The 23,407-nt window shown below is 38.3% G+C and overlaps 1 protein-coding gene across 1 annotated transcript in view; it reads left to right on the top strand.

Annotated features, from left to right (window-relative positions):
- Nucleotides 1-23,407, top strand: part of TLE4 (TLE family member 4, transcriptional corepressor) — a 146,672-nt gene that overhangs the window by 76,699 nt on the left and 46,566 nt on the right. The gene's annotated exons all lie outside the window — the stretch shown is intronic.

The raw sequence follows: 23,407 nt of genomic DNA on the forward strand, positions 1-23,407 counted from the left end.
GGCTGTAAGATAACAATGAAATGAAGTAAATAAATTGGTGTGTAAAGAAATACATATGAGTTTCATATTTAAGGAAACAGTTCCAACCTACAAAACTCTTTATCAAAACACTTATTTAAGTGAATGGTGTAATTTTTTTTATCACTAGAAATAATTTTCTCTTTTAAATTTAAGTGAATTTTTTTCACCAGATTTTTTTTTTCTTTTAAATTAACATTTTGGTTTCCAGTATAAGTTAATTCTCTTTAGGTTTTGTATCTGTCTTATCTGCCTTTTGTATCCCTTTTTAGACAAGTTGTGGGGAAAGAGGAAAAGTATTTAGGGCCTAATGATTTGGATATGCTTCTATACCTCCAGAACGAGATGTGCTAAGGATACCTGTGTTTATTTAGTAAGCAAACAAGAAAACCAGACTGCCATGGCAGGAAATGAGTAAAACATGAAAACTGACGTGATCACTTATGAACCAGATACAATATAAATACACCATTGTATTATGCATAATTGTATTACATATGTATTACATATGCGTTTATGTTACTTATTGGTTAGAAGGAAAGGACATTTCTCAAGCATTGGCTGAGGTACAAATTTGCCAATTTCTTTATATTTTACAACAGTTGAATGTTTTGCGGTATAGGTAGTTATATCTTGCAGTTTTTAATGGAATTATGTATATGAAGATTAAATCTTCCCCCCAAACCACTGTGCTAGCACTTTGAATGCCTTTTTACTCCTTCTTGTTTTACAATGAAAAGGAATTTTTTTTTTTAGAGCCCTTAAATAATGGAAAATAAAACTTGAGTCTATCTGTTTTACCCTTCAAGAATCTTTGTAATTTGAAAGGGCATCTGTACTCCCATATAAATGTCAACATTTACTATTATAACTGCACACACTGAATTATTTAATTATGCATTTACAGTTGTGTATTTTGTTATATCATATGCATATCAATACCTAGATTAAAAAAGCATTCTTATTCAAATTATATTAAGTGTTTCACACCTGTGTACTTAGGAAATATTAAGTAAATTCAGTGACTAGGATTAACTGATACCAGCCTTTGAAAGCCTGTCTAGTTATTCTGAGGTCATAATATAAACATTCCCTGCTTTCTTATTATAAATATATACCTTTAGGGAGTCCAGTGAACTAAACAAAAGCCTCCACTCCCAGAAGACTGTGAAAATATTTATACTTCAGTGCACACTTTTGTGTCAATTACATTTTCTTATTCTCTCATGCAAGAGTGGATGTGTTATGAAATCATCTATAATCATTCAGGGTGAGCCTGGAAATGAGTATCTATATAGCCAGAAGCCAGGGGAAAAACAAAAAAGAAAGGCTGATAATTTTGCCTTGATTTATTATGGAATGGCAACTATTAATAGATGTTTTGGTTGGGTACCATTCTCAAATGTGAAGTTGTATTATGCCGGGTCTGGGGCTGTCCTATAGTTGTACAAGGTAAAATAGTTTGCTAATTTTTCTGAATGTGTTCGGTGATGCTCAGAGAAGCAGTTTTAGTTGCTTGTTCCATCGATCGTCCTCCCATAAGTGGTTCCTGGTTAAGAGGGGCTTTTTACGACTGTCTGCTGTGTGACTCTAGATGGCTTTTATCAGCCAGAGCATGCCAGCTGCCTGCAGCTGGAGTTGAGCTTGTATGAAATAATTTATTTATGCAAGATAATACTCCTTAACATTTAACAGGTAATGAATGTGACATAAATTTCCTTCTTGCTTTTAATTTTTCCCTTTCCTTTTCTAATGTGCAAACAGGCAGCTCTGGTACTCTAAGTAATAAGTAATTTTTGGCCATCTGTCAAAAGGAAATTTCAATACAAATTTAAATTAATGGTGCCTGAAATTTTTTATAGCTCCTCTAAAAGCCTCTAATGTGCAGAAAATTCTGAATCTGCTGGTAGTAATTAGTGTTGCATGTAATGAGGATGTGGGCAATCTTATACAGCCCCAGTGGAACATTTTGATATGGTAGCAAAATTTTGATTTATACAAGGTTGTAGATGGGTTTAATTGTGAGAGACGCTTTAAAATGTTTTCTTGACGTTACAGATTGTTAAACAGGGCAGATTTCAGAATAGCTTATCAACTATAAATTTAAACTTACTGTAAAGATTCAAGTAATTAAGATACTTTACCTTTAGATGCCAAGTAAAATGAAAGAAATTCACTTGTTAACGTGTTGGGCCTTTTTTCTCCTCTGTCTTTCTCTTCTCGGAAGTTCTGTGGCCACTAAATCGCATACTGTTGGCTTTACTGAGCTTGTTTTCTATAGCTCCTATAGCCAAGTTCATTCCTAAGCCTGTTATTTGCAGACCTGTAGCTGAAGTTTTTAACAAAGGTGGAGAATGTAAATACGGATCTAAAGGAGAAAGCACTGTAGGAGCCCAAGGATCAATTTCCTTGGTGATGAGAAACTAGACCAGTGTGTGTTGTAGGGCTGTGGAGGTCAGGAGCCATGACACTTGCAGCCTTCCTTGCTTGTCACTTGGCTATCCAGTGACTCCATGTGCCTAACAGTAAGTCCCACATTTGAGGCCTGAAAATGGCAAGAAACACAGACTGTGATTTACTCTCACCCTTAATGGTAGGGCAGAAAGCCCAAATTTATCTCTCCAAAAGGAATCCAAAGTAGGTTAAGTGGGAGTGTTCTCACCATCTTTTGAGTATTGAGAACCATTTCTCTCATCCCTAGAAAAGGCATAAGTGATTCTAAGGACATGTTTTCTGAGGTGATGGAATCTTCCATTGCCCACCTCCTCTCATTGAGAGCCAAGGGGCAAAGTAATTGGCTCTAAAATGGTGTCAGAGGGGACATTCCCACATGCTGCCAGGAGCTTCCTACTTTATGGAGGTTCCGGTTCATTAAGAGGAGTCAGCTGCCCAGAGTCATTAGGTTTTTCATAGCACTCTCCAGTTTTTGAGTGACTGAACAAGGGTAATGATACAGAGCTGTGAAGACCAAAATTGCCTAAAACTTGGTAAGAATCTGAGGTTCATAAATTAGTGTTATTTTGCATTCCATCCCAAATGTCTACATAATTCCAGCTAGCAAAAATAGGCACCAAAATCAAGATCAGCTTAAATATAAGTCCCAGAATTCACCATCACCAAATGCTGGTAGCTCCATGGCCTCACCCAAGTTGCTATTGTGCATTCTCTATTGTTTTGTAAGTCCTTTTTATGTATCTTCCTGGTTCTCCTGTGTTTTATCCTGAGTGCAATCACCTTCTCAAGTCAGATCTATGAGGGATTTGCCTTTTTTATCTGTAAAATATAGCAGAAGTACAAATATTTTTTCCCTCTGTGCCTATGCTTACCCAGTACAAACATTTTTTCCCTCTGAGTGGTGGTGTTTTTATTTTTGTTATTTCATTGGAATGTCTTCAAGCCCAGAGTGCTGGATGCATCATCAAAGAGTGTGATCATTTTTAGTGACTTGTGCAGTGCCAAATTGATCTCCTAAAACTCTGTACTAATTTAAAATGCCAAATGCAGTGTTTGAATATGTTGCCACACAATCCGCCAATGTTGAACTTTATAGTTTTTGTAATTTTTGTTGGCATAATGAGTATGGATGGTGCACTTTGTTTTTTTTAATTTACCTATAATTATTTTTTAGCTAAATGCTTTTCTGTGGGTATATATACTTTTTCCTGTGCAAATTCCTTGATTTTATTTAAAGGTTTTTATGGTTATTCATTCATTATTTGTGTTTAAGGAAATGCCTTTTTATTCTGCCACGTGTATATTTTGGGGCATAGATGACTAAAACATCATACGTTGCTTTTTTCTATCTCACAGTTGTTCTGTTGACAATAAAGGTTTATCAGCGGAAAATTAGAAAAAGGTTACTTTTATGTTCAAATTGAAGGGCGTGATTCGGGCCAAGAAAGCACTTTTGCCTCATTAGTTGGATGTTACAGGTGAAAGTGGGTTTTTAGCCTGAATTAACAGAATGATTACTTCATACACCCCTTTAAGTAGGAATGTTACCATTTGGGAAATAACTTTGTGGGATAAATTTGTATTACTTCAGACTTTAGAAGTGTGTATTATAAAAAGACAAAGGCATAAAATAATAGAAAGCTAGATTGAAAAGGGTGGGATCGATGAACTCCACAAAACACTAAAGAACGTTGAAGCAAACAAAAGTCATGGGCTTTTGGTCTCTTTCCCCTCAGTAATCAGTAATCTGAGAAGAGACATTGTCTAATTGAGGGCCGTAGCACTTCCTCTTTCTACTCTAACCTAGGGAAAAATAAGGTGGATCCAGTGCCCACTCAGTCCTACTGATCTATGAGCAGCCCCCACTGCATGTATAGCTCATAGGTTAGATTTGACCAGTGAAGGTAGGTGGTGTTGTGCGTACCCTTATTTCATACCTGAAGAAAGGTTTAGAGGTTTGAAGGCCTGTCAGAGGTCACATAGCCAGTGCCATCCTCAAAGGGAAGGGAAGCTCTTTGGGTGACCCAGTTTCATTCTAAGTTATTAAAAATTTGAAACTTACTACAAAGTACAGAGAACCCCCTATACACCCAGCAACTAAGTATAAGAGCTATCAATATGTAGCCACGTTTTTATTCTTTTTTCTTTGCTGAAGTATTTGAAAACAAATCCCAGATAGTATACATTTTGTTCCTATCTACTTCAATATGCAAAATGAACACATTCTCTAAATAGTGAACCTTTTTTTTTTAGATAACCATAATGCTTTTAATTACTTAGTAAAATAATTCTTTGATATCTTCTGATACCCAGCTTATAATCAAGCTTCTTTGATTGTTTCAAATAATTGGTTTGCTTGAAATGGGATTTGAATAGGATCCATTTTATTTTGTTGTGATCTCTGTTAAGTCTCTTTTAATCTAAGTCTTTCTCATTAAAAACATTTTTGTTTTATGCCACTGCCTAACTCATAATTTCCTTCTCAAACTAATCTTTGATTTGTCCTCTTATACAATTCCACAAAGAGATTAAGATTCTTCCCCTCAAGAAGATCAAATTTAGGGGGAGATAACTTTACTCATTTGGGGCATGGGGAATCAGGGATACCACCTAATAAGGAAATAGAAGTACTTAATATATTTTTAAAATCGTATTTTAAAATATGTTTTAAAAAGCCTAACTTGAGCAATACTTATTTGGATAGTGGATTTGTATTTCAAGTACTTGATAGTCTGTGTTTCAAGGTTAAGGAATAGAAATAGAATTCTACCTTTTTATGTTGAGCATACATTTTTAGGTATCTTACTGCCTTGATTATCGGTAAAATCCATTTCATTGTTCATCACCAACGTGTGCAGGCAAAACTAGACTTCATTCTCCTATCCCATTTTCCCATTATAAGGAAAAGGCTTTTCCTGGTGTAATTCAGCATAAAGTATTCTTGAAACCTCAAGGAAGCACATTGAATCATTTAGAATAGGAGCCATTCTGTAGGAAGGCTATGCCAGGTTCTTCAACAATCCCCTCTACCACTAGGCAAGCTGTGTGTCAACAAGTCATTTAATCTCCATTGATCTCAAGGCTGTAACTTAAGGCATTCTTCTAAGTATTTGGAATATAGCTATTTTCTTATGTGTTATTTAATCCTGTCCTAGAAGCAAATTTTGAAATAAAAATCTTATACCATAGGTTATGTTTCAGCAGTAAAGTTGGCCATACCATCAGCCAAATAAACACAGTGGTTAGCTGGGCGTGGTGGTGCGTGCCTGTAGTCCCAGCTACTCGGGAGGCTGAGGCATTAGAATTGTTTGAATCCCGGAGGCAGAGGTGGCAGTGAGCTGAGATCGTGCCACTGCACTCCAGCCTGGCACCTGGCGACTGAGTGAGACTCTGTCTCAAAAAAAAATAAAATAAAAAATAAAAAAAATAAACACAGTGGTTAGAAGTGTAGAAATCATTTGAGGGATTGGGCGGTAGGGTGATAAATTATGCCTTTCAAGTGTTTAAGGTTGTAACTCTTTCAGTTTCCCAAAATAACATGGTAATTTGAAATGAAGTGTTTTGGCATTACTGTTGCTTTTTAATTCTTTGTTTATAATACTTTTAGATATTTATTTTTACCATAACTATTTACAGTTATCAAGTAACAATCAAGAAGTTTTGTTCTGTGGATCTATGTTGCAGTAATTTGTTCAGTATTAACTGATACCTGCCTTTAGGCATGTAAACCGCATGAAATGTAACAGGTGTCCTAATTCCAAAAAGTATGTGGTAATTGTTTGTTTGTCAAACAGATGAATAAGTATCTTTAGGGCATAGCTGGTCCTCAGGTGGTGAGCATAAATGGATTAATGATGTGACTCTGGGAGACACGCTTGTTTTGCAGCACCCTCCTCCACCGATTGCTGAAGCAGAACAAATATTAATTAACAGGGGCGGGCTGGGTGGCAGGTTGGCTTTCTCCAGCTGATTTGGCAAAATGGTTTAATCCTTTCCCTCCATAAACCAACCCTGTTAGTTTTTAGACAGACATTATCATCCCGATGTTTAGTATTTCTAATTTTCTTAATTAGGATGCATTCATTTCTTGTGAAAATGTTATAAAGTTTATAGTTAACATTTAAAAAAATTTAGAGGATCCCAAGATTTATTTAAGTGTTAATAGTTGGCACTTGAATTTCAAAAGCATTTGTTTCTCAAAATGTAGATACTTCTTCCAATGGAATAATTTCAAAGAATTGTTCCCCATCATTTCCTTCCTTCCTTCCTTCCTTCCTTCCTTCCTTCCTTCCTTCCTTCCTTCCTTCCTCTTTCTTTTTTTTTTTTGTATGTGGTTAAGTAACACTAACCTACTCTGGAAAAATTATAAAATCACCCATGGGGCAGGGTAGTTTAAACTCTTACTTCTTGCTTTCTTAAACTATTTCTGCAACACTTTCCTCTGTCCAACTAATGTATTTTGTTCTATGGTGATTTGAAGTAGCTCAGCTATCTTCTGGGTGAAAGACTCTCTCTACACTTGGGATTCCCACTAATAAGAGCTGTAATTTTGGACTTACAGAGTCATATCTGATTACTAAAATGGCAACTGCCTTGTGACAGGGTTGAAGAGAATTCAGCTTCACAAAAGAGTAATAGGAAGTTTGCTGAGGGGCTGAGTAGTACTTTCTGAAAGAGTTTTTGATTGTTTTTAATAAGCTTGCTGTTAAATGAAGATCATACAGTTATTTCAGAACTCAGTAATGCTGCTTAGACTTGGCAAGTCAAAACTGGAAATGTTAGAGTTGAATACTTAGTTGTTTTTCTTTGAATCTAAATGTTGAATAAGGTAAGTCACATTGCTTTAACTTTATCAGATTATTCATTATTTAGAACCAATCCAATTGTTTTTGTATGTGATCAATTATACTGCTTCAAAAAACATTTTAAGCTGAGAGTAGTAGTATTGTAATTTAAGAAATTCCCACTTATGGCCGGGTGCGGTGGCTCACACCTGTAATCCCAGCACTTTGGGAGGCTGAGACAGGCGGATCACAAGGTCCAGAGATCGAGACCATCCTGGCTAACACGGTGAAACCCCGTCTCTACTAAAAATACAAAAAATTAGCTGGCTGTGGTGGTGGGTACCTGTAATCCTAGCTAATTGGGAGGCTGAGGCAGGAGAATTGCTTGAACCCAGGAAGCGGAGGTTGCAGTGAGCTGAGATCGCGCCACTGCACTCCAGCTTGGGTGACAGAGCAAGACTCTATCTCAAAAAAAAAAGAGTAAGAAATTCCCACTTATTTGTGAAAGTTGCAGTTGGCGGGTAAGTGCCCTCCTCCTTCCACCCCTGGGTTCAGTTTTGCCTCTTCACTAGAAACTGGAGAACAACACATGCATACATGTAATCCATTTACGTGTGTTCCACCTTTCTTCGCTGACACTGTTTAATATTCCATCTCCTCTGCAACCACTAAAAGTTCATGAAAAGCTTACTCTTTCCCTCACCTCCCTCCTCTTTTACTGAAACTCAGGCAGTAAGGTGGAAGTTAAAATGTCTTAAGTATTCTTGCTGTAAGTGAACTTTCTAAGATATGGAGATAAGGGTGAGCATGAGCAATTCTTTTTCATGGAAATGGACTCATTATTTAATTATATCATATCCTGAAGGATTCTTGAATCTTCTTTTTAAATGGCTACTTTTCAAGCGCTGACTTCAAATTTGAGAAGAGAAGAGGGCGGGGGGAGGGGAGGTAAACAAGTTAGTGATGCCACCCAGTGAGAGAAGCCAGTAGGCTATATAATAAGATCTCCTTTTTATTTATTGCTCCTTATAGTCATTTTAATTATTCTGGAGAATTTTGAGAATTCTATTTATCTTTTTTTAAAACTTCTGTTTTCTTGAGCGACATTTGGCCTTTTGAACAACAAAATAAAATTGGAAATGCTAATGTTTTGAGCCAACTAAAGGAGGAAAATAAAAATGTCACCATGGTAACAAAGCTGCTTTCTAGATGGTTTCCTAAGATATGCCTGAACTAGAAGCAGATGTCTGATTTGAGAATCTTGCCTCCTTCAATGTAAACAAATAACTTCTGGGCAGGTGTTGGAAATAATATGGAAATCCTATTAAGGGGCCCCGGGTTCCTGTCAGTCAGGAAGCCCGTGCCACAAAAGGACTGGTTGTCGCATAAAGGAGCAGAGTAAATTCTCATTAGGCTTGAGCTTTTCCCAGGAAATGATTGTCTCCGTGTGTTCTTTCTCCTGTGAATCTGAATGTAAGCTGTTGCTTCTATTGATCTATTCACTGGCTTTATTTTTCTCCTCTTCATTCCAGATCCTCCCTGGCCCCCACGAGCCTGTGTTCTCCCCCTTACCCACCCCTTCCCTTTAGATTAACACTTGATCTGTGCTACTGCTCTGAGAGTTGTGACATTTGTGATTTTAACCTCCCAACCTGGGTGGGGGTGGGGGTGAAGAAGGAGGGGAAAGTTAGTCTTGTTCCCTTGGCCTTTTTCACAAAGACTCTGGCTGATTGGAACTGGCACAGCTCGTGGCAACAGCAGTCATGAAGACCATTCTGTGTACATTTACTTGAAGTTATATTTTTATGAATTAAGCAGAAACTGAAAGCTTGAAGAGACAGTGTTTTAGGAACTTTTAAAAATGCACATAGTTGTTTGGTCAGCCTCTGAGGCTGCCCTGGCCAATATGGGTGTAGCCACTAGTCACATAAAGCCATTTAAATAAAATTAAATTAGTTAAAGTGAAATAGAATTTTGAAACCCATTTTCCCAGTTGTAGTAGCCACATATTGAGTGCTTAGTTAGCCATACATGGCTGTAGAAACTGCCAAAACAGCAGAGATACAGAACCTTCCCACTGCTACAGAGAGTTCTATTGGATGATGCTGCTTCTCTGACAGACCCTGATGTGGCTTGATGGTTTTGACTTTCCTTCTGGCTAAAACTGACTCCTGATATTCAAAACCTAGGTTCCCCTGGTTTCATGAAAACGAGGCATGTATGTATTCAGTTTTGGGTGGCTGATATGGTTAGCTTCACCAATATAGTAGTGATCTTTAAATGGTTATAGATTTTTTTTTTTTTTTTTTTTTTTGGTCACAGAACTGGTAGAGCAGTTTAAACATGGGTCTTCCCAAAAGGAACCCCTAAGAGACGCAGTTCAATGTTTCTAGATAGAAAGTTGTGGCAGTTTTGGGGGGAAGGGAGGAGTGCTTGAAAGCTGTGCATAAGGGTGCTCTTTATAATACTCAGAAGGTTAAATGTGGATAAACACAAAACAAGGCTTCAGAAAAGCCACACTATTATTATGCAGCGTTTCTCGGACTATAGTCCCAGAGACGCACTTCATAAAGCCAATAAAGCGCGCACTGGTGGTCTCCCGTTGCCCTAGCAACGGGCCATGGGGCACAGTGTATGTGAAATGCATGAACATCTGTGAATTAATCTTTTTTAGTTTGTTCTTTTCTTGGCACTGATTGGACCACTCGGGCTTGTGCCTGTGACACTGCGTTCAGAGGGGTAATCTGGAGCAGTCCCCAGGGCCTTGCCCTAAAGTGGATGGTGGAATGGAAAGTGAAGGGAGATTTATCCCGGCAGTGCATTCAGCAGTGCAGGGATTTAGCCTGACAGCACTCTCGGTGGGATGTTATTAGCTTACTTTCTGGTGCATGGGGAAATGAATAAAAAATTTTCTAGTAAATCTAGGCATTATTGGGTTTATTGGGTTGCCCTGAAAAAATAATCTGCAGAGAAAATTGAAATAATCACTTGTGTTTGTACCACAGTTATCAGGACTTGAAAGCTGAGTTATTCCACATCCTTGGCCCAGCCCCGGTCTCAGGGATTATAACCAAACCATATTGGACTGTCACTGCTCTGAATGAGACTCCTGAATTGGATGCATAGGCTGGAATCTGTTTTGATGATAAAATCTGGTAGTAACCTAGTCTGATCTTATTTAAGGAAATTTTAAACTAAGCTGGTGACATTTTTGCCTTTGGGAGTAAGAGCAAATTATGACTCTATAGGTAAGCATCCAGGAGTAATACTTAGGTTAGTTAGTTACTCCCCCACCCCTGACCTCTTCTGTTCTTTCCCTCCTGCCTCCCTCCCCCTGCCACTTCTTCCCTCCCTTTTTTCAAATTGCCATCTTCCTTCTAGACTTCAGCGTGACTATACAGACTGTGTTCAGTTCCTCCTGTCAATACCAGATGCTCACTTGTAAACTGTTTTGCTCACCCTTGTCATTTTCAATTCCCTTCTCATTTCTTCCTTTTTTTCTCTTTGTGCCTCTTTTTTTTTTCTTTCTCTTTATTCTTCCTTATGGGTCAACCCTCTTTCCTGGGGAGAAATAAAAGAATATTATATATGAAATGTTTCACAATGGATGTTGTCTATTTGGTTAATAGGGTGAAAATTTTCTTTAACAAATGTATTAAGACGAAAGTCTCTGCTACATAGTAGTCCATTTGATTTGTTCGATTGCATTAGTACCGAAAGATATTTAAGTGGGAAGAACTCTTTGTCAGTTCTTTGTATATTTTCCTTTGGTATTAAAAAGGCCCAGCTATACCTCTGTGGCTGAGAGATTTTCCTGATTTTTAACTCAAAATTATTTAATGATTTCTGACTTTGAAACCTGTTGGTATTGATAGATGAACTTGCAGTCTAAATAAAATATTTAAAGTTAGTCAGTAGGTATTGATTCAGCAGCTGGAGGGCAAACAGGCCTGTACTGTACTGGGGGTGCATAGTAAAGATTAGATACAATCCCTTCCTTCAAATCATTTTCCTATTAAAATATGGAACTGCGATATGCTGCCTTCTGAGTAGAATAAAATATATTAATGGATTGTTCCTCTTCATTTCTCACAGCGTCTGGTGAGTCCTGAATTCTTTAAAATGTGCATATAAAACCAGTTTATGATGATTGGAGGGCTAGCTCTGAAGGCAGTCTTCCCAGGAAGCTGCCAGGGCTGATGTGCAAATACATGCAAACGTGAACCTTCATCAAACACTGACAGTAATGCCAGTGGCAACATTCTGTCGACTCCCGATCTGGATATGGGCCTTTTACTCGAATTCAGAAAGTGTTTTGTAGGAATCAGCAGAACAATTGGACTATACAGCTAAAATATTTGTCATCTTACTTTTTGGCATTTGAATACCTTCACTTGCTTTTCAGGTGATTTCTCTGATTTAAAAATAAGTAAATAATTTTATTTATGTTTTGCTGCTCCCATGTAGCTCTGATGGTATTTTCTTCTTTCAAGAGTATTTTTAAAAATTGCCAACTTTCTAGTTGTTACTTGAAGCCAGCTTCAGAAGTACCTTCACACAGCATATTTATGTGTCAGGGTACTTCTGGGATTATTAGAGATCTTTAGAAGGAAGAAAGTTTCTCAAATTTTGTTTTCTATGTCCTGGAGTAGTAGTTGGTTTTTGAAAGCACAATTTTTTATGCCAAGAACTAAAAATCTGTAGACACTGGTGGTAAAAAGTAAAAATTCTACAATTACAAGCGGCAGAATAAACTGGCTATAATCAGAAGCAGAAATGAGGTAGAATGAGCATGAATCTCTGCTGTTTCCTTCATCTGTATGGTGCTTTATTTTGGTTTGTGTTTGTTTGTTTTTGTTCAGTTTTTGTTTTTGTTTTTGAGACAGTCTTGCTTTGTCACCCAAATTGCTGGAGTGCAGAGGCACAATCTCGGTACACTGTACCCTCTGCCTCCTGGGTTCAAGTGATTCTTCTGCCTCAGCCTCCCAAGTAGCTGGGATTACAGGCGCAAGCCACCATGCCTTGCCAATTTTTGGGGGGTATTTTTTGGTAGAGATGGGGTTCTACCTTGTTGGCCAGGCTTGTCTCAAAATTCTGACCTCAAGTGATCCACCTGCGTTTGCCTCCCAGAGTGTTAAGATTACAGGGATGAGCCATCGTGCCCAACCCCCTCATCTGTGTTTGACAGTTTGTTAAAATCTCTATCCTGTCCCTATGTACTAAGCTGGTAAATAGCAATAATTATTGAATTTTGTTTTTAACTTTTAAACTCTTACTGTGTTTAAAAGCAGTAATAGAAATAAAATCAATATTTTAATTACTGTTATAGATACATGGATCTATAAAAGTGAAAATGTTTAGGGGAAAAAAAATGTCGCTTGTTTTCTTAGACCCACAATATTACATGGAAACATTTGGTGATTGCAGTGGCTTCAGCATTTTAAGACTGGGCTACCAAAAACTGTCAGTGAAAGAGTCCAAATGGAGGCCCTCATACCATACCAAAGTATTTAAAAGTTATAAATCCAGTAAATAAATACACCTTAGAGATGACCTGAAAGGCCAGGTTGGAATTTAAAATTCTCAGGCACTTTTGGAGTTCGTTGCATTAACCATGTGGGCCCTCACATATTTTCTTGTACACACCCTAGTTATCACTTCAGAGCTTCATCAAACCCCCGTTGCTGCCCTCAGATCTAGAAACACTCAAACCAGCAGCTTGATCTAACCCTTGGAGGCCTTAGGAAGAGGACTGAGTAAACTCTGGAAGTGGGCCTGGGGTGTCTGGGCAGGGAATTTCAGGTCCTGGGTACCCAGCTCTTGGTGTAGAGGCCATGGAAAAGTACTGTGTGTGGGCATATCCCCTTGTCTTACAGGGTGAGTCTCACCCAGCTGAGGGCCAGGGCCCAAGTCAGGGGCCCTTCTCATCAGGCTGCTTGGTTTGTACTTGATTTCACAAGCTATACATTTAAGAGGAAAGAAATGGAAGTTAGAACTGTTTTGTCTTAAGATAATTCTTTGTTAAATAAATATTAATATTTTAAATCTAAATTTATCCAAGAAATTCTAAAATATAACATATATTTGAAATATAAAAGATAATATTTAGGAACAGCTGCCTTGACACTGTGCTTTGTAGTCTGTTTATAAAATACTCCATTAAAAATCCTAAGTGCATATCATACCTACTGCAAGTGCTTGTGAAAGGGAGGTGGGGAGGTACCTTTAAAGTTGAGCAAGGTAAAGATAGTGGAGCTTCAAAGTCAGACTTTCTACACGACCCCACCCTCAATCTGGTCCACATTATAAAGATTGGGCGTTGGTGAAAATGCCAGGCAAGGGTTAGTCCTAAAGGGATTAGTCATGAAGATTCGAGATTCTTAAACTAAAGATTATCACTGGGAACTAACTCAGGTCTTGATTTCTCTTTTCATCTGCCTTTGTTCCTTTTATGCACTTCTGCAGTTGGACAGCTGGAAGTGCCACAGAAATATTTGAAGAGCCCTGTTTAGTAGTTTACGTGAAAAGTCGTTGAATAATTCACATAACAAATGATTAGACAAGCACTTGTCCATCTGACTGAATTATTCTACATGTTTGCCCAAGCAACTAAGGAGAACAGCGTTTCCTTCTACAGCAGGAATATAGTGGCGGTATTGACCCATCTAGTTATTGGGTGGGTTTCAGTCTTTTGTTGACACTGTTGTTAATGAAAGCAGCCCAGACGAGCTGTGAGCAGCTGGGCTGGATAATTGTGAAGGATTCATGCTTGTTGCTGTTACTCCCAGTGTTTGCACTGGGTTGTTTGCTTTGACTTTTGTTGAACTGTTGACAAAAGCATTAGATACAAATGGGAACAAATAAAGTGGTGAGATGCCAGGAGGGCTTGGCAGGAGTAGTGGTTTTCTTTCTGACTTAAGTGGAGGATGTCGGAACTTATCTAGATGGAAAGTGGCAGGTGTATTCTGTGTGTGTATATAGCAGTTTTCCCTTCTGATACCATACTGGAAAATTTTGTTGCTTATGTACCTTGGCTCACAGAGGTGAGAGAATCAAGGAGGCCACCATACCTTGTAACCCTCAAAAAGCCACACTCTTTATCATGCCAATCAGGTGACTTACAGGCCAAGAATATTACAACAGAAATAGTCGGTTTCCAGATTCCCTCTCCTCAACTTAAAAAAATTTTAATAATAGAAGTATTTTGGACTGGGGAGATGACAGGCATGACGCTGAGGTGGGGAAAATTAAGAAGAACAGTATATGCTAAAATAGTATAGCTAGCAAAATGGAAGTCATTTACTGGAACGCTTTTAATTTGGTTTAAACAAAATACTCTTTTGTATATTCAAATGCGGAGTAGCTCAGCTGTTGTGAAGCCAGAAAATTAATGGTATTTTTAGTGAAATAGCAAAAGCATGTCAACAATGTAGCTGCAGATGATAATGCTGGCATTTTATTCATGAGGAATTATCAGCACAGGTTACTGGACAACATAGTGTGACTGAAAATGATTGAGTGTTGGAGAAGCCTGCTGTCCTTCTGCTGGATTATGCCATTTTGCATTTAGGCTTCCCCAGGCTTCATTTGTGCATGTATTTTCCCTATCACAAACCAAAATGTAAAGTCTTGTTGGCTTAGGATTGTATGCATATTTCTCCCTTTAAAATGTCTCCAAATGAAAGTTCCCTTTGAGTATTGAGTCAAAGTGTTTGTTTTCAGTGCACAGATGGTCAGTGGAGGTGGTTAGGCTTCAGAGATAGGTCCTCTGAACAGTTTATCTAAATAGGTCTATGGCAGTTGTCTAAAAGCAGCAAAACTCACTACAATTTGATAGATGGAAATTGTCACGAAATATGCCTTCTCTGACAAGGAGAAGTTTTGGAGTAAGTAGTAAGGCCAGGAAAATGTTTAAAAAACATGGACAAGAATAGGCAGAAACTGTATTAGGTAAATTAAAATGCCTTCTGGGAGCGTGTGTTTCAGTGATACGATAATTGAAGAGTTACTAAAAATATATTTGATTGGTCAAGAAAATTAAGCTCTTTTTGTTTGGACTCCAGTTTTAGTCTAAGGCACTCTGGGCACCATCACTCAGACTTTGTTTTGTTGCTTTTATTTCACCCACAGTGTCTGAACAAGGAGGAGGCTGGGGGTTCCTCTCAACGTTCTGTTCTCCAACCTTATTTATCGGATTCCCCTCCTCTACTGGTGACAAAAAGCATGGATTATAGCTTCATGTAATTGTGCTTGTTCCAATACTTGATGTGACCAAATCTAGGAAAGAGCAGGAATTTACTGAGTTTGTTAAAAGTGGGAATGGCCAATTGTTTTAGTCTTTGCAGCATCTTAATCCAAGAGAGCAGTAACCAGTGAGAAGAGGTCAGGACTTTATCAGAAATGGGGGCACGCGTTACATGGCTGTGCTCCACTAAAAAATGTGACATGAATGCTCCCCAGAGTCCAGCTCTCAGAAGATATTTTGCTTATTTCAATACTAGATGGTCAAGTGTAAAGGTCTAGATCTGAAGTTCATGAGGAAGAAACCCCTGAAATGATAGACACTGAATGGGGTTAACTGCATCTATGTGATTAAGCAGTTGGTAGTTCTTCCAGGGTTTAGTACTCAAGAGAGGAGATGGGGAAATCATGCAAGCAGAAAACTTGAAAAGACTCACCTTAGAGGGGATATCTAAAGAATAAAATACGTAATAGTTAAATAGGAAAAAAGAAGAAGAGAAAACTTGAGAAGACAATAAGGTAAGAAGTTTTTCACCATTAACAAGCCAGAAGAAAGAAAGACTGAGACTGCACTGACTTGACTCAGCATGACTGTAAAATTATGGGACCCCGAGCAAAAGCACAACAGAAGGCTCACAAATGAAAAGAAGGAGTTCAAGAGAAATTTACTTAGGCCACGTCAAAAAGATTGGTACACTGCACCCTCAGGCAGTGGCCAGAGATGCAAGGGTAAGCATATTTTGGAAAAGAACTGTTTTACAGACAGATATGCCTCAGTCTTTCCTCCCCCTCTTTTCCCACTGCTGAAGCAGGTATTCGTGTTTGCTATGCTTTTAAAGCTAAAATAGCACCCTTGTAAACAGTGATTCAAGGTGACTCTTTACACACACTGTTGAAACTGCGTTTCTTAAGGTTGGGAAGTTGGTGTGTGTTGGGACCTGTCTACTTCTGTGCATAATGTGAACTCTAGAGAGCCAGTAGGCAGAAAACAGTGTAGGAATGCCAGCTAGACATTCATCCTCTGGAAACAGATGGCCTGGGTTCAGATCCTGCCTTCTGCCTTGTGATTTTGGACAAGCTCCTTCTCTGTGTGTATAACATGGGGTGGTAAAGGTGCCCAACACAGTAGGTCCTTATTGTTACTTTTTTGTTTTTTAGTGTACAATATGAATAATTTGAAAATGACCTGGTTCTGTTTTTTCTTTGGGGGTTTAATATTTAAATTAACTTGCATTCCACAAACCAACACTAAACTAACAGCAGAAAGAAGCAAACTAGAAATGTGCCAGGCCATGGGGAAATTATTCTGAGATTAAATTTTGCCTAAAAAAAAAAAAAAATCTACAAAATGGATCTTGTACGTGCAGATGGTTGAGAATTAACTTTAGCTGATCCTAGCACATATTTAATTCCATTGGGGATTTTGTATTTAGGGATAGTTCAACCTTGGCTGCGAATGTGACTTTCGTGTATTTTACAGCAAAACTACTTGCTGCTTGTAATGGATGGAATTGGAGACCAAAGAGAGAGAACCTTGTGGGTTCCTGTCAGTCTAAATCCTGGTTTTAAAAGACGTTCACCTGCTGTGCTAGTGCTGTGTGCTTCTGCTGGTACGAAAAGCTAATAACTACCCTGACGAGCTGAACGAGTGGCCCGAGGACTGTGATCTCACAGCTTACCGTTTTGCAGAGAGCCTCTTTTATTTTCATGTCAGATTATCTGTAAAATGGACTTCTCCCTCCAGTGTTGTAAACCATAACAATTCTGGCGTTCCTCTAATTGTGTGGGGAGAGGAAATATACCCAACAGATGCTTGTCGAGCAGGAGAGACTCTTGCTGCTTTTCATTATTTTACTACTCATACACCTAATCCCTGTCAATAAGGTTGGCTGTTTGGGGAAAGAACACACGTCCCTGCACTATAATACTGATTTATTTGCAGCTTCTTTTCTTCAGACTGAGTTAAATGAATCTCACGAGACAGTGAGTCAGTCTTGGTATGGACTTTGGCAGAGGTACGTCTGAAGGGAAAGGAATGATTGCAGTATTCAGGGTGCTGGGGAACTGCAGGCCTGGTCCAGCAGGCGAGTTTAAGTACTATACTCCCACTGCTATTCCAGACGTGAACCATGTCATCCCCGATTGCTGTGTTTTCAGTGAAGATTAGCCTCAGTTTCTCCATGAAGAGTCAGCCTGGAAGATTTATATGGCCTATGCTTTTTAGGCCATTGAAATATAACACTTTTTTTTTTTTTTTTGCAGGGGTGGTAGGGGCGAGGGAGTGCCCTTTCAGTGATAAGTGCCCTCTACATAGTTGTCTTTCAGAGCTACAAAGTGAAGGAACCCTCCTGTCCTGGGGAGAGAGGGTACCCAGAATGGAAACTCAGGTTGCTCAAAGAGTCATACCAACAGGGCTGTAGCAGATTCCATATTTTCTTAATAAGAATGACAAAGGGGCCAGAGTCCTGGAAAACAAGATACACACTGGGTATCAGGAGGTGCTTATGCTCATGGGGATAGTGTGGTTTTCCCATTGAAGAATCCAGAATAACCAGCCAACATGGCCAAGTTTCCCACTGTGGGCAAGCAGTGAGGGGAACCTAAGCAGACAGGATTTCAGCTTCCCACATGAGCCAGGGTGGGTCTGGCAAAGGTTTAGGAGACCCCTTTCAAGTGGATCTGTTTTCTAGATGTTTTCTACCTCTGGATGTATAGAGTCATCTTCCTGCATGATCTGTTTTTGTGACACAGAGGACCTGGGAACCATGAGGCCATATTTGAGGTAGCTCATTCTTACCAACCACCAGACCTTTGTTTTTAGAAAAGTGGAATCTTCACCGAAGGCCCAAGAAGCCTTTGTGGGATCAGCTGTGCTTGAGAATTCTTGAATCTTTGTTCCTCTTTACTTTCTCACCTACCTGAGATGTCACTTTTGCTTGCTTAGCTCAGGTTTGGAATTTGATTTAGAGGGATTCACATTTCTCTGGTTATCAAAACCTAGCATCAGTTGTGTTTCTTTGTAGAGATGTATTTTACTTAAAAGATAAGGGAAAGGAACATGTATTTCTGTAGCTCAGAAAACCCTAAGAGGAGGGACTAGATTAAGTTGAAACTTTCTACGACAATCAGAGTTCTGTTAAAGAAACAAATGTGAGTGAGGACAGGTGGAGCATAGAAAACTCTCTGCCCAGGGACTCAATTAAAAATGCTTTTAAAATGTAATTCCAATCCATGTGGATAGTCTTAGAACATTGCAAGATGTGTGAAAACATGCTTTAAATGCCAGCAACCAGTGAAAAGGGCATGGTTTTAGAAACCCTGCTATAAATTATGTGCCTTTGGCTTTCAAGAACGTGGAGGATACATCACTGAAATATTCAGAATAAATATCAGAGAGAATTGTACCAGTCTTTTCATTCTACAAGGAATGAAATTTTTAAAGAGCTAGTTGTGTTTGGCCTAAGATCCTGAAATTTTTTTTGTAGTGTCACAACATTTGTTTTGGGAGATGTAAAAATCAAATCTGATTATAAAAAATATTATAACAGAAATATCCATCTAACCAAACAGTTTCTAGACCCAGCCAGTGGTCCACTTATTTAAAACAATATTGAATGTAACCCAATGCCATTAAGGCAAAATAATGTTAGTCTTGGAGATTTTTCTTTCATGAGTTCCTTACCTCTTGGAATTCATATAGGCAATCAGCAGTGATTCCAAAAATGTTTATTTACCTTTGGAATATACTATATGATTTTAAAAATGTAGTTCGTCTTTCAAATCATTTTCTGCCTAGTTCCATACTGCAGTATTTGCTTTTGTGGGAAGAGACTACTCCAAATGAAATTCTGGTTTCTGATTGGTTTCCTTTTTGCATATTTCAGTTTCTCCTATTTTTATACCTAGAAAGTTCTTCATGTATTTAACAGAATAATTTCCCCCTAAAAAATATTGAAGTAGTAGCATAATTTACATTTTACTCATTGTCAGCTACCAAAACCACAGGCTACAACTTGATCAAATATAGTAAATATGAAACAAAACACAGGCTCAAAATAGAGTGGATGGCCATGGCTGCATGTGAGTGGTTTTTACGGCGACCCCTAGTGGTATTTGTTTCCAGTCATGCCTGTGTGCCTTACTCAGGGGTGATTTTGTTGGGCCATTCCGCTTGGTGTTTCCCGACTCTGCCTGTCCCTGGGTTCAGAACCCAGGGATCTTCTTCCTTCTAATTACCCTTACCCTCTTTTTTCCCCCCAGGTGACATGCCTCAGGCTTCCCCAACCCCCCATGAAAAAATTGAGATAAAAGAATTGAGAGGTGCTGTATTGCTTTTCTCAGTATTTTAAGGAAAACCACTAGAAGCCTGCTTAGTATAGAGTGAGAAGCCTGTGCTTTTTAGCCATTGCCATGGGCTCTGGAAACAAGCTCTGTGCCTGCTAACTTTATGGTCTTGGAATGAATAATAATTAACATTGTGGGTGCATATACTCTGTGCTGTCATCAGAACAGCCCATTAAGGTGAAGTTTGCTATTATCTCCGTGTTGCAGATGAGGAAAGTGAGACACAGTGAGACTAAGTAAGTTGCCTATGGTTCACCCAGAACATAAGTGATGAGCTGACTAGAGTGCCATTAGTTTTCAGAGCCCATGCTTGTTATCTCTACTCTAGCTAGGGTCAGCTTTAAACCCTCATCTGGATGTACCTTACTTGGTGTAGGCAAAATTCAGACATTAGAGATAGGAGGAGCCCCAGCAACAGGCCTGCCACTTAGGAAAATAATCAAGATTGTAGGAGCTTCCTCCTTTTCTTGTCAGATCAGCAAAAGTCCAAAGTAACACTTTTGTGTATGTATATTCGTAATTGTGCTGCTGTAATGTATTCTTTTTATGTGACTTGTCTGCCATAGGCCCTTAGAATATAAACTTACCACCTGGGCTGGGATGTTTTAATACTTCACATTTTTGTGAAGCTTCAAAATGGTGGTTCAAGGCCATTTTACTTTGGAGCATTTTGGAATGTCATCACATAGTCCCGTGTGTGTTTTTGTGTTAAATTTCTCAAATCCGGCAGATGTGTCCTCCTCTTCTACCAGCTCAGAATTTGCTATCTGATTAATTAAAATGTATGCAGACAAAATCTGATGAAGATTTTAACTTGTAGCCTCATCAGTTTGCTGGTGGTTAATAGGAATACTCTTGGAGTAGTAGAATTCCTCACTTTGGGTTTTCTAGCTTGATGTCATTTTTATTTCATGAAGAAATAAAGGTAGTTTCTGTTTGCTTTTTTTTTTTTTATAACCACTAGCTACATGTAATGATAATACTTTGTAACTTGTCTATAATTTTTAAATCTCATCGTCCTTTCTGCTCGTCCCTAATTGATGAACAAGCACTTCTGCGTGCAGTGTTTTGGTTCTTGTTTCCTGTCATCTGACTTTTGGAGATTTATGGCGTGGACTGAGTAGGGACCAGTTGTGTATCCTCCTTTTCTTCGTTTTCCTTTCCAGTCTTCCATTCCCCTTTCTCATTGCCATCTCCTCCTGCTTCTCCAAAAAAGGCCGTCTTAGTGCCTTGTTGGGTGGCAGTTGCAGAAAAATACTTGATTCCAGTGTGAGGGCTGCATATGATAGTGATTTATACTTTAAGAATACCAAACTGGGGCCCATGTCTTCACAAAGGCATTTTCTTGTATTAATTTGTGAATCTACATGAAAACAAGACATTGAAATTAAATTTTATTTATTCTTCATTTAATCAACCACTTTAAAGCAAACATAAAATCCTGAAATCAGGATATCCTTAAAATCCAGTGTGTACTCATTAACAGCTATTTGTGACTGATGGCTTAATCATTTTCAAAATTCTTCTTTGATTCACTAAGCGCTGTTACTGCCACTGTGGTTGGTCATTTTGGTTCTCTTTTAAACACAGTCCTCAGCTTTATATTAGGGAGCTAAAGTGAGGTGAGAGATGGTGTCTTAGCATCCTATACCAATTCAGTATCCCTTATCCGAAATGCTTGGAACCAGAAGTGTTTTCGATTTGGGTTTTTTTCAGATTTGGGAATGTTTGCATTATACTTACTAGTTGAGCATCCCAAATATAAAAGTATAAAATTTTACATGTGCCGATGAGCATTTCCCTTGAGCATCAGATTGGTGCTCCAAAAATTTTGGATTTTGGATTTCAGATTTTTGGGTATGGGCTGGTCAACCTGTACTGGCCACTTTGAACTGATTGGATAACGGATATCACACAAGATACTTGAAGCTAGATTGCTGGTAGAGTGGCAATAAGGGATAACCACTATACACTCATTTTATATTCCTGCTGTATTTGATGATCTGTTAATTGCCAGTCATGTTTGTTTAGATAGTCTGGTTGATGGGATTCCTCACTGTGCCTCCCCCAGGCCTTTCTGGCAAAGGGCACAACAGATAGAGCAAACAAATTACTGCTTTTGTTGTTACTGAAACTATTTTGGTTCAGTACTCTTAACTTATTAAGTGTTATTTTATTTTTTAAATAAAATATGTGGAAAGAGAGAAAAGCCAATCAGGAATATGGTAGAAAGAGCACTGGACTAGATTCAGGGGAGGCATGGCCATCGTCTGGTCTTGTCTGTGCCGTGTATCTCTCTGAGCCTCGGTTTCCTCATCTGAGGAGCTCAGACTGCATAACCACTTAGGTTCTTCTGAACCTAAAGTTAATGATGTATGATGAACCCTGTGATTTATTTTGTTTATTTGATATTTGATAGCAGTGCTTTATTATTTTTAAAAACCCTCAAATTATTAGTTTGAGCTAAATGTTACTCTGTATAGTCTTAGTGAAATGTTGGAGATGCCTCAGACATGTAAATCAAAGATTTGTTCAATATTTTAATTTATTTTATATGTTTGAAGGTGCATTTCCCACCAATCCATGGTTTTAGCCATGAATAAAACGTGGTATTATGGAAGGTATAATAGTATAAAATCCAGAAGAGTAGATCTGGGCTCAAATCGCAGACTAGAGATAGATGACTTAGCAAGTTACTCAGTTTGGATTCTTTTCAACAGTGACAATAGCAGCAATAATAATATCTATCTTGCTGGGTTATTAAAAGATTAAATGAGACTGTGTATAATTGCAAAGTGCCTGGCATTTTACTCAGTTCTCAGTAAATGTATCATGTATTCAAAATAGTAATTCTGGCTAATTCAAAAACACTCACTTGCATGCTAAGAGTTGTAGTGCCTAGCATTAATTTAGTTTGTGGCCTCTTTATGATTTTCTGTCCTTTAAAGATGTGTCCATGGCATAAGTAATAATAACCAGACTGCTAGAGCAGAGCATCTTGAGTATGTGTCATGGGCCAGACATTGGGCTGTATGCTTTATGTATGTTGTCTCATTCTAAGATTTCCTTTCCTTTTTATTCAAAATGTTAACTCTGATTACCTGCAAGTATTGGACTGTGATAACAGCAGAGACAAGATGCTGTGGTAGAAACTTTTTATTTTTCTAAATTGGTAATCATCGGTCCTGATAACTTGTTATAGTTGTATCTCCATTAATCATTTGTAAAACAGCAATTCTGTGTTTTGGATTAATATTTAATCAGAGATGGATTTATTTTTATTCTTTTGTGGAAACAAACTTAATTGAGCTTATACTATTCCAGAAGCTTTAAGATGTGGCATCCTCACAACCATCCTATTTGTAAATTTTGTAGGCTTGTCATTGTTTTCACATCTATAAAAATGTGGTCCACTTGTGGGTGCTCTTTTACTTATAGAATCAGAAGTGGGTAGTATAAGAGGTTCCTCACATTTTTCAAACTATGGAACTTTAGAAGGAAGATTACTGAAAGGTTAACCTTACCAGGTAGTTTTGGCATAATTTCTCTGTTATATTTTGAATGCT

The sequence above is a fragment of the Cebus imitator genome, unplaced genomic scaffold, assembly GCF_001604975.1.
Source record: "Cebus imitator isolate Cc_AM_T3 unplaced genomic scaffold, Cebus_imitator-1.0 Scaffold150, whole genome shotgun sequence".
Taxonomy (NCBI): domain Eukaryota; kingdom Metazoa; phylum Chordata; class Mammalia; order Primates; family Cebidae; genus Cebus; species Cebus imitator.